Source organism: Mustela putorius, unplaced genomic scaffold (assembly GCF_011764305.1).
Source record: "Mustela putorius furo isolate JIRA1106 unplaced genomic scaffold, ASM1176430v1.1 tig00537295_pilon_pilon_pilon, whole genome shotgun sequence".
In the NCBI taxonomy this organism is placed as follows: Eukaryota; Metazoa; Chordata; class Mammalia; order Carnivora; family Mustelidae; genus Mustela; species Mustela putorius.
The window spans coordinates 892,417-903,469 of NW_025422433.1; the positions used below are offsets into that span (position 1 = coordinate 892,417).

An 11,053-nucleotide genomic window follows, 5' to 3' on the forward strand; every position below is an offset into this window, starting at 1 on the left:
GTGGTTAACCACCTTCCTGGTGCTTCTGCAGGAGAAAGACGCAGAGCGGTGTGTGGGGCTGCGCCCGTGTCCCCGGGCGGACCGTCCTCCGGCGCCGCCCGCGCGGCTCCGCAGGGAGCGGGGCGGAGGCCGCGGACCGTGCCTGCCCGCGGTGGGAGAGACCCGGCTCGCGCCTCCGGGGCCCCGTCTGTGGGGACAGTGCGGCTCGCGCCGGTGCGTCCTCTCCTCGGGGGGGGGGGTCCCCACACCCCGAGTCCCCGCACGTCCCCTGAGTCCCCACGCCCCCCGCGTCCACGCACGCTCTGCACCGCGCCGTCCGGGGGGGTGTCCCCGACGCCCGCGCCCCTGCGCCCGGGGCCCCGCGCGGGCCAGACCCGGGAGCGCAGGGGTGGAGGCGGGCGGCCGGGCCGACGTCCTCAGCCCCGGGCAAGGAGCGCGTCGCCGCGCCCTGGGGTCCGCGCGTCCTCCGCTCCCGGCGGCGCCATCCCGCAGAGCCACGGGAGACCCGCGGGTCGTTCCGCGCCGAGTCCGCGCCGGAGCCGGCTGGGGGGTGCGGCGGCCCAGGGCGCCCCGCGGAAAGCACCTTCCGGACCGGCGGCGTCCCCCGACCCGCCGCCAGCGCTGCTCGTCCGCGGTCTTCCCGCGCGTGGCTTCGGCCGAGGCGGCGGCGGGCGGGGACGGAACAGGGTCGGGCGGCGGGGCCGGGGCCGGGGCCTGCAGGTGCGGAGCAGACCGCGCCGGGGAGCGACGGGAGGACGCGCCGGCCGCAGCCGAGGGAGCGCGGCGGGGAGCGCGCTGGACGGAAGGTCCGCGGGTGCCGGGTTCGGTCCCGGGTCTCCGCACCGGTGTTGCTTTGGCGTCGGGGTCCCTCCTTCAGAGTTGCGCCCCAGTTCCAACCGCGGGTCTGTACCGCCAGCTTCCACCGCTCGCTGCAAGGCCCATCCGGCCGTGTCGTCCGTCTCGCTTGGTCTCTGTTCACCGAGCTTTTCCGTGAGATGTTAACTGACTCAGTGAGTAATTTCATTTAAAGTTTTAAAACCTCAGAAATTCCAATATGGTACATGCGGTTCCACCTACGATTCATTTTTGTTTTGATGGAGTGTGTGTGTGTGTGTGTGTGTGTGTGTGTGGTTTTTAATCACAACAAAGGGGCTGCTGAAAACCAGAGAAGGAGCCCCGGCACTGTGCGTCGTCGGAGGAATGCGGTGTGCGGATGCATGTGGCCGTTGTATATGCGAGGACAATTCTGCAGTCAGAAGATCTGGGCTTATATCTTGAGTCCACTGTTAGGAAACTGCTGGAATCAGGGACACTCTTGAGCATCACTGAGCTTTGAAAAGGTTCTGAAAACATTCTGGGGTTTCTTGTTGACGGGACACTCCTTTCAGCTTCGCATCCCCATCTAGAATTTGCACATGGTAAGTTGTTTCTGCTTTGGTATTCAGGAAAGAATGAAAATAAGCATTGCAGTAAGAATTATTCTGTTCAACATTACAAGGGAGCTTAGAGCCCAGAAAAATCAAAGTAAACGGACAGTAAAATCATGAAAACTCAGGGACAAATACCCCATATTTTTCCTCAACTTGTTTTTTGAAATTATTTTTAGGGGGCTCCTGGATGGCTCAGTCGATCCCGGGTTCTGGGGTTACCTGCCCCCCACCCAGCTCCCTGCTCGGTGGGAAGCCTGCTTATCCCGGTCCCACTTCCCCTGCTTCTGTTCCCTCTCTTGCTGTCTCTCTGTCTCTCTCGGTCAACTAACCAACTAACTAAATACAATCTTAGAAAAATTAAAAAATTATTTGTTAAGAAGAACAGGTAATTCTTTGGGTCTGTTGTCAGGGTCTCCTACATTGCCTGCGTGCCAAGATGCAGAGAGAAACGACCCTTTAAGCAAAATGCTGAATGCACCGCTCTAGGGTTTCCTTCCAGGGTCATAGCGTCTTTCCATCAAATCCGGTCTCTAACGTTCTGATGGAGCAAACAGCTACTCTGACACAGTCTAGGCAAGAAGAAGCTGAATTTCAATGGTCTTGTGTCTCAGGTGATCAAAAGAGCTGAAAATTGGGACTTGATTGATTCCTTGCTAGGAATGGGAGAAGGAAGGAAACTGTAACCACATTTTAAAGCCACAGTGGAAACTTTGGGGTTATTATCTGACATGTTTCCAACCTTCCACTTCAAGCTCTACACTCTGAAGAATCTCTAGTTCCTGAAGATCTCCTGCCCAGGGCAGCTGCTGATGTCCCTTAGCTCTGAGACCATGATGCTCAGGGAGAGCGGGGGCCTCAGAAAATCACCTTATCTCCAGATAAACCTTAGCAAAAGGCTGTTTCAGAGGGGGGTGTAGCTCAGTGGTAGAGCGCATGCTTTGCATGTATGAGGCCCCGGGTTCGATCCCCGGCACCTCCAGGCTTTTTTTCCCCTTACTTTTTCCTAACATCATTCAAAGCCATTCTTCAAAACATACTGATTTAGCACTCCTCACTTTTTTCTTGCTCCATTCCTGCACATACGGAATGAAAAGACATAACCTAACAGAAGGCCTTGAACTCTCCTTCATCTCTTGCTGTGAACCTCCATATCACCTACGGCGACGGGGACAGAAGACAAAAGGAAGAGGGAGGAGAACCAGTCCTAGAACAGCATCTCTTACGCCGGAGCAAAGCCGTGCCCGTGAATGAGCGACTCACCTTGGTTCCCGTGCCAGACTGCTATGAAAGAGAGGGAGAGACAGTGAAGAACAGCCTTGCCTCACCTCCGTTTTCTTTCGTTCTATTTGTTTTCTGCAAAGACAAAAGGAAGGTGGCATGACCCCACCGACGGCTCCATCAGGACCCCCAGGACCTGCGTGGAGAGCGAGCGCCGCCAACAGCTCAGTCCCACAATGGGTGGGGGTGCCCGAGTCCTTGCGGGTGAAGGAGCCACAGGACGCTGGACGCTGGACGTGGGAGGAAGGATTGTCAGGGAACTAATCGGGAGCCTTCCGGATGCGAAAGAAATAAATACGGATCAATGCATTCTCAACCGATATTCCATAATACTAATTTTCCTGTATTTCTTCACTCAAGGCGTTTGCACCATTGTTTTAAATCTTTAAATCAAACATGGCCTGCAGACCTCAGTTAATGTCAAATGAAGGCGCTCATATGAAGAGGTGGGAAAAGTTTTTTCTGTCGCAGTGGAAAAGAGATGCAGGCAGGGTGAGTTTCTGATGAAGCCTTTCTACCTGGCTTGCAGGCTGCTGCCTTCTCGCGGCGTTCTGTAGCCTCACACGGCCTTTCCTTTGTGTGCACACTGTGCACACTCCGGTGTCTCTTCCTCTTCTTATGAGGAGGGCCCCACCTGTAGGATCTCATTTAACCTTTACTACCCCCCTAAAGGCCTGACTTCAAATACTGTCGCAATAGGGGCTGGGACAGTGACATATGTATTTGTGGGGGGGACAAATATAGTTTGTCCAAATATAATTCAGTTCCTAATAGCACTTTTTTTTTGAGAGAGAGAGAGAGAGAGCGAGCGAGCGAGCAAGGGGAGGAGTGGAGCTTGATGAGGGGCTCAATTTCATGACCCTGAGATCATGACCTGAGTCATGTCCTGAGTCGAAATCAAGAGTGGGACACTTAACCCACTGAGCCACCGGGCATGGCTATAACAGCACCTTTTCAGAAATTCCAAAATCTGTGGTCTCAAAACTGCTGCTATCTGGGGAGTTGTTTCCTGTTGGCTCAAAGTGTCTTCAGGAGGAAATGAAATTTGTTTCCAGTTGGTGACTGTCGCCCTCCACCTGGCTGGGGTGTTCTCAATTCCAGATCCCGTGTCCTCTGGTGAAAAGGCGACCGCCTTCAGAAATCGGCTTGGCTGCAGACTGGCCCTGTGCCCTGTGGCTGACTATTTGTTCTAGGTTACATCTTTCGGAGGGAGATAATGTAGTCATTTCACGTATTTTCTATTATGTGTGTTTTCTGTAGGCGTTTAAGTAAATAGTGTGTGAGGTGTTAGAAAGGACATTAAAGTGGGCGATCGTGTGCAATTAGAGTGCTGTCAACTTCCAAAATCCAGGTCCAACCCCAGAGCGATAGTTGAGGTGACGTTGTGGTCACACCAAAGACCCCCAGAGTTTTCTCTGGATGAATTCAAATGGGCGCCAGAAGACTTTACCAAAATGCCTGGGGTCAGATCAAGCTATTTGGGTCTCTCTTGGGGGCCTGGGTGGCTCAGTCGGGATCCCAGGCTCAGGTCATGATCCCAGGGTCTTGGGATCGACCCCCCATCAGACTCCCTGCTCCACGGGAAGCTGCTTCTCCATCTCCCACTCCCCTTGCTTGTGTTCCTGCGCTCTCTCTCTCTCTCTGTAAAATAAATGAATAAAATATTTTTTTAAAAAACGCTATTTGGGTCTCTCAATTAGAAACCCAACCTTGGACGACTCCAGCCCCTCCCCGCAGCAGTGCAAGTGGCCCTATTTGTCCAGACCTAGTCCTGTGGCCGGTTTTCTCGTCTAGGATCAAAGCGCTGAAAACTAGAATCGAGGGACTCGTGATGAAAACGTCTTGGGTCAAGTCAGGCTCGTGCCGGGGACGGAGCCTTGGTGGCTCCCAGGCCGCTCCTCCCAGTCCTCCATCCTGCTCCTGCGCACCCTCCTCCCCTCCCCTCTGCCCGGCCCTCCCCTCAGCTCAGGGTCCGGGTCCTGCGGAGTGTGCGAGGAAATCCGAAATCTCCAGGGACTGGGTGAACCAGGAGGCGCCCGCGTTCAAGAGCCGCGCGCGGGGTTCTGGAAACCGGCGGGTTTGGCCGCGGGAGGCCTAGCGACCCCGCGCTAGGTGGGTCGAGCGGCGGAGGACGTGGGCCCCGGGCGGGCTCCCGGGGAAGCGGGCACCGGGAGCGCGGCGCGTGCGGCGGGGAGCAGAGCGAGCAGGTGCCAGAGGGCGCGCGCCGGTGCGCGGTCTGGTGAGCTCCGACGGCGCGGAGGCGGGGCGGGGGGGATCCCGGGGCGCGGGAGCGGCGGGCGGGAGTCCCGGGTCCGGAGCCGGGGTCGCGGCGGGTAGAACCCCTTCCGAGGGCCGGAAGCGTCTGCTGGGGACCACGGGCTCCAAGAGCGCACGGCCGGCGGCGCGTTCCCCGCCTCTGCCTCCGCGCGTCTCCGAGCCGAACCCGCGGCCGCATCTGCCCCCGCCGCGCTGGCCCCCGCGACGGCCACGGTGGGGACCGCCGGTGACTGCCCCCCCCGCCCCCCCGCCGCACGGGTCTTCAAGGAGCGCCAGGGGCTGTGGCTTCGGTTCTTTCCCGCTTCCTCGCGGGTAATGTTTTTGCATACGGTATATCTGATAAGGGTTAACGTCCAAAGTACAGAAGCAGCTCACAAAACGGATGGCAGAAAGCCTCAGATAATCCGATGAAACACAAGCAAAGAACTCGAGTGGACATTCTCCCAAAGGAGACACAGGAATGGCTAAGAGGCGCGCGAAAAGATGCTCAGTATCACTGACCACCGGGAACATGCAAGTCAAACCGGCGGTGAGGGCTTGTCTCACGCCGGTGGGAGTGGCCGGTACCAAGAGACAAGAAATAACAAGTGCTGGGGAGAGTGAGCAGGAAAGGGACCCTGGTTTCCGCTGTTGGCGGGAATGCAAGCTGCCGCCGCCACTGTGGACACCGGTGTGGGGGCGCCTCAAAACACTGGAAATAAAAAACTACCACATGACCCAGCAACCTCACTTCTGGGAATGTATCTGAAGGAGCCGAAAGCGTTGTCGAAGAGGTATCTGCGGCCCTCGGTTCACCGCAGCGCTGTGGACGTATCCGAGACCTGGCAACAGCCCCGGTGTTCCCCGGGAAGCCTGGATAAAGAAGGTGTGGTACACACACACACACACACACACACACACACACACGAACACCATTCAGCCGTAACAAATAAGGACATCCTGCCATTTTTGACCACATGGATGGACCTTAAAGACACCATGTTAAGGGGCGCCTGGGTGGCTCAGTGGGTTGGACCCTCTGCCTTCGGCTCGGGTTATGATCCTGCGGTCCTGGGATTGAGCCCCGTGTTGGGCTCTCTGCTCAGCGGGGAGCCTGCTTCCCCCTCTTTCTCTGCCTGCCTCTCTGTGTACTTGTGATCTCTGTCAAATAAATAAATAAAATCTTTAAAAAAAAAAGACACTGTGTTAAATAAATTTTTTAAAAGATTTTATTTATTTATCTGACATACAGAGATCACAAGTAGGCAGAGAGGCAGGCAGAGAGAGAGAGGAGGAAGCAGGCTCCCCTCTGAGCAGAGAGCCCCAGGACCCTGGGACCATATCCTGAGCTGAAGGCAGAGGCCTTAACCCACTGAGCCACCCAGGCGCCCCTAAAATTGTTTTTCTGGTTTCAATTTTTTTTCTTGTTTTTAAAGTTCAGAAATTTTGATTGCTCTCCATTTACTGGCCAACTGATGACTCTTCTCTAAAAACCACATAAAAATACAAATCTCCAGGTCAGCAATCTTTACAGAGGTCGTGTCTGTGTAAACAAGGCTCCAGTCAAGGTACACGTGGACCCATTCACTGACAGACCCCTGGTGTACTTATTGGAAATTAGGGTAAAATGGGAGAAGGTGCGCCTGAACAGGGACTTGAACCCTGGACCCTCAGATTAAAAGTCTGATGCTCTGCCGACTGAGCTACCCAGGCTCTTGTAACACACTCTTTCCATGGGTATCCAATCTAGGCTTGATTATTTGGCCAGTCCTAAGCTTCATGTCCTAGTTCTTAAACGATATACCTTGAATTCTACTCACACTGAAGAAGCACTCTTTGAGAGCGATGTTGCAGTCTCTGGGGAGCCCGTCTCTTCTTTCTCCCTTCCTTGTCTCCCCCGCCCCCCCCCCCCCCATGCAACGTCTCCCAGCTAGAGCCGTTTCAGGCCACACTGGAGACACAGAGGATCCCACTTCTGGTTGAGCACCTGCCCCTAAGTCTCCCAAGTTAGCACTCAGGCTGCTCCCCGCTTCTGTTCTGTCCGTATCCTTCTGCGTTGTCTTGCAGCGTTTGTAGTCAGGGGGGGAGCCAGTGAAGGAGGAAGAACCTAAAGATGTAGGACAATGTTCCACAAGGGGCCCCTCTCGGCTGGCGGGTGGGACTGCCTCGCCAGCCGCCCCCCCCCCCCAAGCCAGCAGACCCAGGGACTGAGCCAGGACAGGGACAGCCACGCAGGGCGGTGCATGGGGCAGGGTCAGCCTGGCATGCAGGCTCTTCCCTGGGGTGATCTTGCCCCAAAGATTTTAGAAATAGTCGTGCTGGGGGCGCCTGGTGGGCTCAGTTGGTTAAACGTCTGCCTTTGGCTCAGGCCACAATCAATCGCAGGGTCCTGGGATCCACCCGCCTCCGGCTCCCTGCTCAGCAGGAGTCTGCTTCTCCCTCTCCCACTCCCCCTGCTTGCCTGTGTGTGTCCGGGCTCTCTGTCAAATAAATAAACAAATCTTAAAAAAAAAAAAAAAAAAGAAAGAAAGAAAGAAAGAAAGAGAAATAGCAGTGTTAAACACAGCCTTATTCTGTCAACTGTTCCTTCTCCAAATACAGACAGTGGCAGTAATGAATCCAGGGCAGTGCACGGAGGGGAAGAGGGAGTGTCAGCAGGCCGGCCTAGGTCAGTCTCCCCACTTTGCTTCAAGCTGGAACTGTCCGCCGCGCTCCCTCCCTTCAACGTTCCTTCTCATTCCCACCCCCCACTTCCCCGCCAGATTCACCACCTCTTCCTTCTGCAGGTCGCAAGTGACAGGGTTTCCGCGGGCCGGGGCACCACGGGGCTGCGACCGAGCCGGCTTGGGGAGTCCCTGCGTTCAGGAAACAACGGAGGCATCGCTTCCTCGGACGTCCCGCGGGAGGCGGTCATTGCACACGAGCTGGCACCCCACTCCGGTTCCAATCCTGGCGTCATTAAAGAGCGAGAAAGAAGAACAGAAAGAAAAGACATCAGAAAAGCTGACCGCAGACCACTTCCTCTCCCTGTCCTCTGCGTCTGCGTCAGTGAGACACACAGGACACGGGCTGTGCTGCACGTCCCACATTCAAGAATTAAGGTAATTCCTAGGGTCCTAGATGAACTGGCTGACATAACCCCTTGGGAGATTCTTGCACTAAAGGTGTGAGTGTGAGATTTGATCCATGGTTTGGCAAATCGTCTAAGGAAATGGGGGGGGGGCTCTTTTTCAAAACTCCACGACACGAGTCTCTTCTGACTATGGACACCCTCCACCACCCAATTCCTCAAGGAAAATATCTCAGACAGAGGCGGCAAGAGCAGGAGTTCTGCGCTTTCCAATCTTTCTTGGCTTCCTCACAAAATATTTTGTTCAAAACATTTAAAATTTTAAAGAAATGTTCCTTGGAGCACATCCGATAAAAATCTCAGGGAAAGAAGCCGTGGATGGCTCCGGAGGGAATGGTGTCATCTGTGTAAGGAAAGGTTTATGTGGTTTTCAAAAGCTGTTTGTTAGTTGTGTAGTATCAGTTTTTAAATCTCGGTGCCAGTCTTTGCCGTCATACCACAGCCGTCTCTGGAAGGAAGAAATGCCGCTGCTTGTGCCCAGTCCACCAACCTTACTCTGCAGCGTTACGCCTGCCCGTGAATTTTTTCCTCTCTCAGACCGAACAAAAAAATACCAGTTTAAAAAAATTTTGTGGCATTTTGAGGTTTTAGTCTGTTATTCCTCCAGCACAAAATCCACCACAACTGAGGACAGTCTCAGCACGTGAGCGAGTCTGAGGGTCCGCTGGACTCGGGCACACGCGGCCCTGGGTTGTTGGGGATGAATCCAAGGGCCGCAGGGAGCAGAGCACCTTTAGGCAAACTGCTTGGGGCCTTAAGGAGCGGGTGAGGCAGCCCAAGCCACCGTCGCCCGCCCCTCCTCCCCAGCTGGGCCTAGTTTGGAAGTCACCACATGCACCTCAGACGTGGGGACAGAGTGCTCCATTCTCCGCGGGAGGTGGCGGACCCACTGCCCCGCCCGCGTGGGGTGATTCTTCTCATTGCCTGGTGGAGAGTCAAGTTGTTACAGCCTCCGGCATGAAGGAATTACAGTAAAATACTTTCGCGATCTCACCGTGCACTAGTTTTAAGTGATTGTTAGGGAGGCCGGATGGAGTTCTAGTCTACACCCCCCCTCCTTTTTTTAATACTGATAATTAAATCCTCTTCCAGCTGCAAACTTAAAACTTTGAAAGCAGAAACCTATTTCATCTCAGCTTCCAGGTTTGGAAAAATATGGCTTCACCAGCTGGCCGCGTGGCCTAATGGATAAGGCGTCTGATTCCGGATCAGAAGATTGAGGGTTCGAGTCCCTTCGTGGTCGCTCCTTTCTTGCCAAACAAGAAACTTTCATTTGACGTCCACCTGCGGACTCTGGAGTGGTCTTTGGAAGCCTGAAATGAGTTGAAAGCCTGGGTGCCGCCGAGCTACTAATAACTTACGTTTTGTCCTTGGCTTCTAGTCACTAAGTGAGACTGGAAAAGCGGTGCCGAGCGGTTGTCAGCAGTGTGTCAAGCCTGGATTTCTGGCTACAAGACCCACTGAAGATTGTGGCCAAGAGGAGGAGGAGAAGGGTAGAAAAGCGAACTACAGTCGTTTCTCTGGAAAGCAGGGTTCTAAGGGCTTCTGTTTAAAAGTTAGAAATAGGAGTTTGGAGGGGGTGGGGAATACTGAGCCCAGAACAGACACGAAATCCGAACCCCCCCCCCCCCACCTATGGGGTCTGTTGCTTATCAGATTGAACTATCCCGGCTCAGGGATCCAACTTCTCCAGACAATGTACTAAAAGCTAGTAAGTCCGTTATTCTCTCATCTTTCCACTGTTTGGCTTCACTGTGAGCACAGGGCGTTGGCATTGTCCATCCCATGATTCACGGAAAAGCTTCCGAAGGATGACTGAATGTTGGCCAAAACATCCGATCATCTTACCCAAACTTGGTTCTGAAGCAGGGATCAAGTCAGCTCCAGGCTCTCCCATCTGAACTATTCCAGACCACTCGGGCGGATTAATATTTCAACTGCTTCTTCAGTTGTTTTTAACTTTCACTCTTGGAAGAGTTCATGTTCCTTAAGTATCACCATTTTCTACCGTCCACCCACCCACTTAGACTCACCAGTCAAGATTTGGGATCCAGTTTTCTGGGTGCTCCATGGATGGTGTGCGGTGGAAGCCAGAAGAAGAGGGTGCGGGTTCCGTGGAAACGACTCTGCTTCTCTGTTTCCTGTTTCCCAACTCAAGAGTGAAAAGACTCAACAAAGACGTCTGTCAGGTTCTTTATTTTTCCTCCTCTTCCATTTTTTTCCCCCTGTTCTGCTCTTCGATGTTACTGAAAAATAGAACTCAAGGTGAACTTTTAACTACTGTGGTTAGCATGTTTCTTGAAGAAAATTTAGGGTAAACTGGGTTCTCCTGCACTTTCTTGTCTTCCTTTTGCCAAAGCAGCCATCCTGCGTGGCACTGAAGACCGTGGGGTAGGACCCGGCAGCAGCAAAGACAATGCACTGGATCATTGCATTTCTTGTCATGTAGGCAGGGAAGGCAAGAGAGAATGATTGAAAAGTACAGGAGCGGTTTGGTTACACATGCAGAGATACAGGGGCTTGTACTCAAGACCTTGCACATCAGTCCCGAAGGACAGAAAAGTCAGCTTCTGCTACACATTCTTCATAAAATACCAGGGTCATTTTTGGATTGGATGGTTTTAAAGAAAACCTAACAGTTGAAAGGGAAAGTCCACTAACTTTGAAATCATTGAGCTAGAGCCTCTCTTGGCATTTCTGATTCAAGAAACGTCCCACTCCGATCTGAAATTGGTACACAGTAGCTGAAGCATATTTAAACTTAATGCACTAAGGGGTGCCTGGCCGAAGGGGCAGAGCCTGCAGCTCTGAATCTCAGGGGTTGTGAGTTCAAGCCCCACACTGGGTGTGGAGCCTGCTTAAAAAGGAAGTCTGTGAATTTAACCTGTTTACCCATTACATGCAATAATTAGTCATTTATGTAACTATTTGTGTAATTAACCAAAGTAGGTAAGTTTTC

General features: G+C 53.6%; 3 non-coding genes across 3 annotated transcripts; 2 read left to right on the plus strand and 1 right to left on the minus strand.

Moving 5' to 3' along the window:
* Positions 1-2,337: 2,337 nt before the first annotated feature.
* On the plus strand, positions 2,338-2,409 carry TRNAA-UGC. The gene has a single exon. It is a non-coding gene; the product is annotated as a tRNA-Ala (tRNA).
* A 4,195-nt stretch (positions 2,410-6,604) lies between these two features.
* Positions 6,605-6,677, minus strand: TRNAK-UUU. Its single transcript has one exon. It is a non-coding gene; the product is annotated as a tRNA-Lys (tRNA).
* Positions 6,678-9,264: 2,587 nt separating this feature from the next.
* Positions 9,265-9,337, plus strand: TRNAR-CCG. The gene has a single exon. It is a non-coding gene; the product is annotated as a tRNA-Arg (tRNA).
* The last annotated feature ends 1,716 nt before the right edge of the window (positions 9,338-11,053 follow it).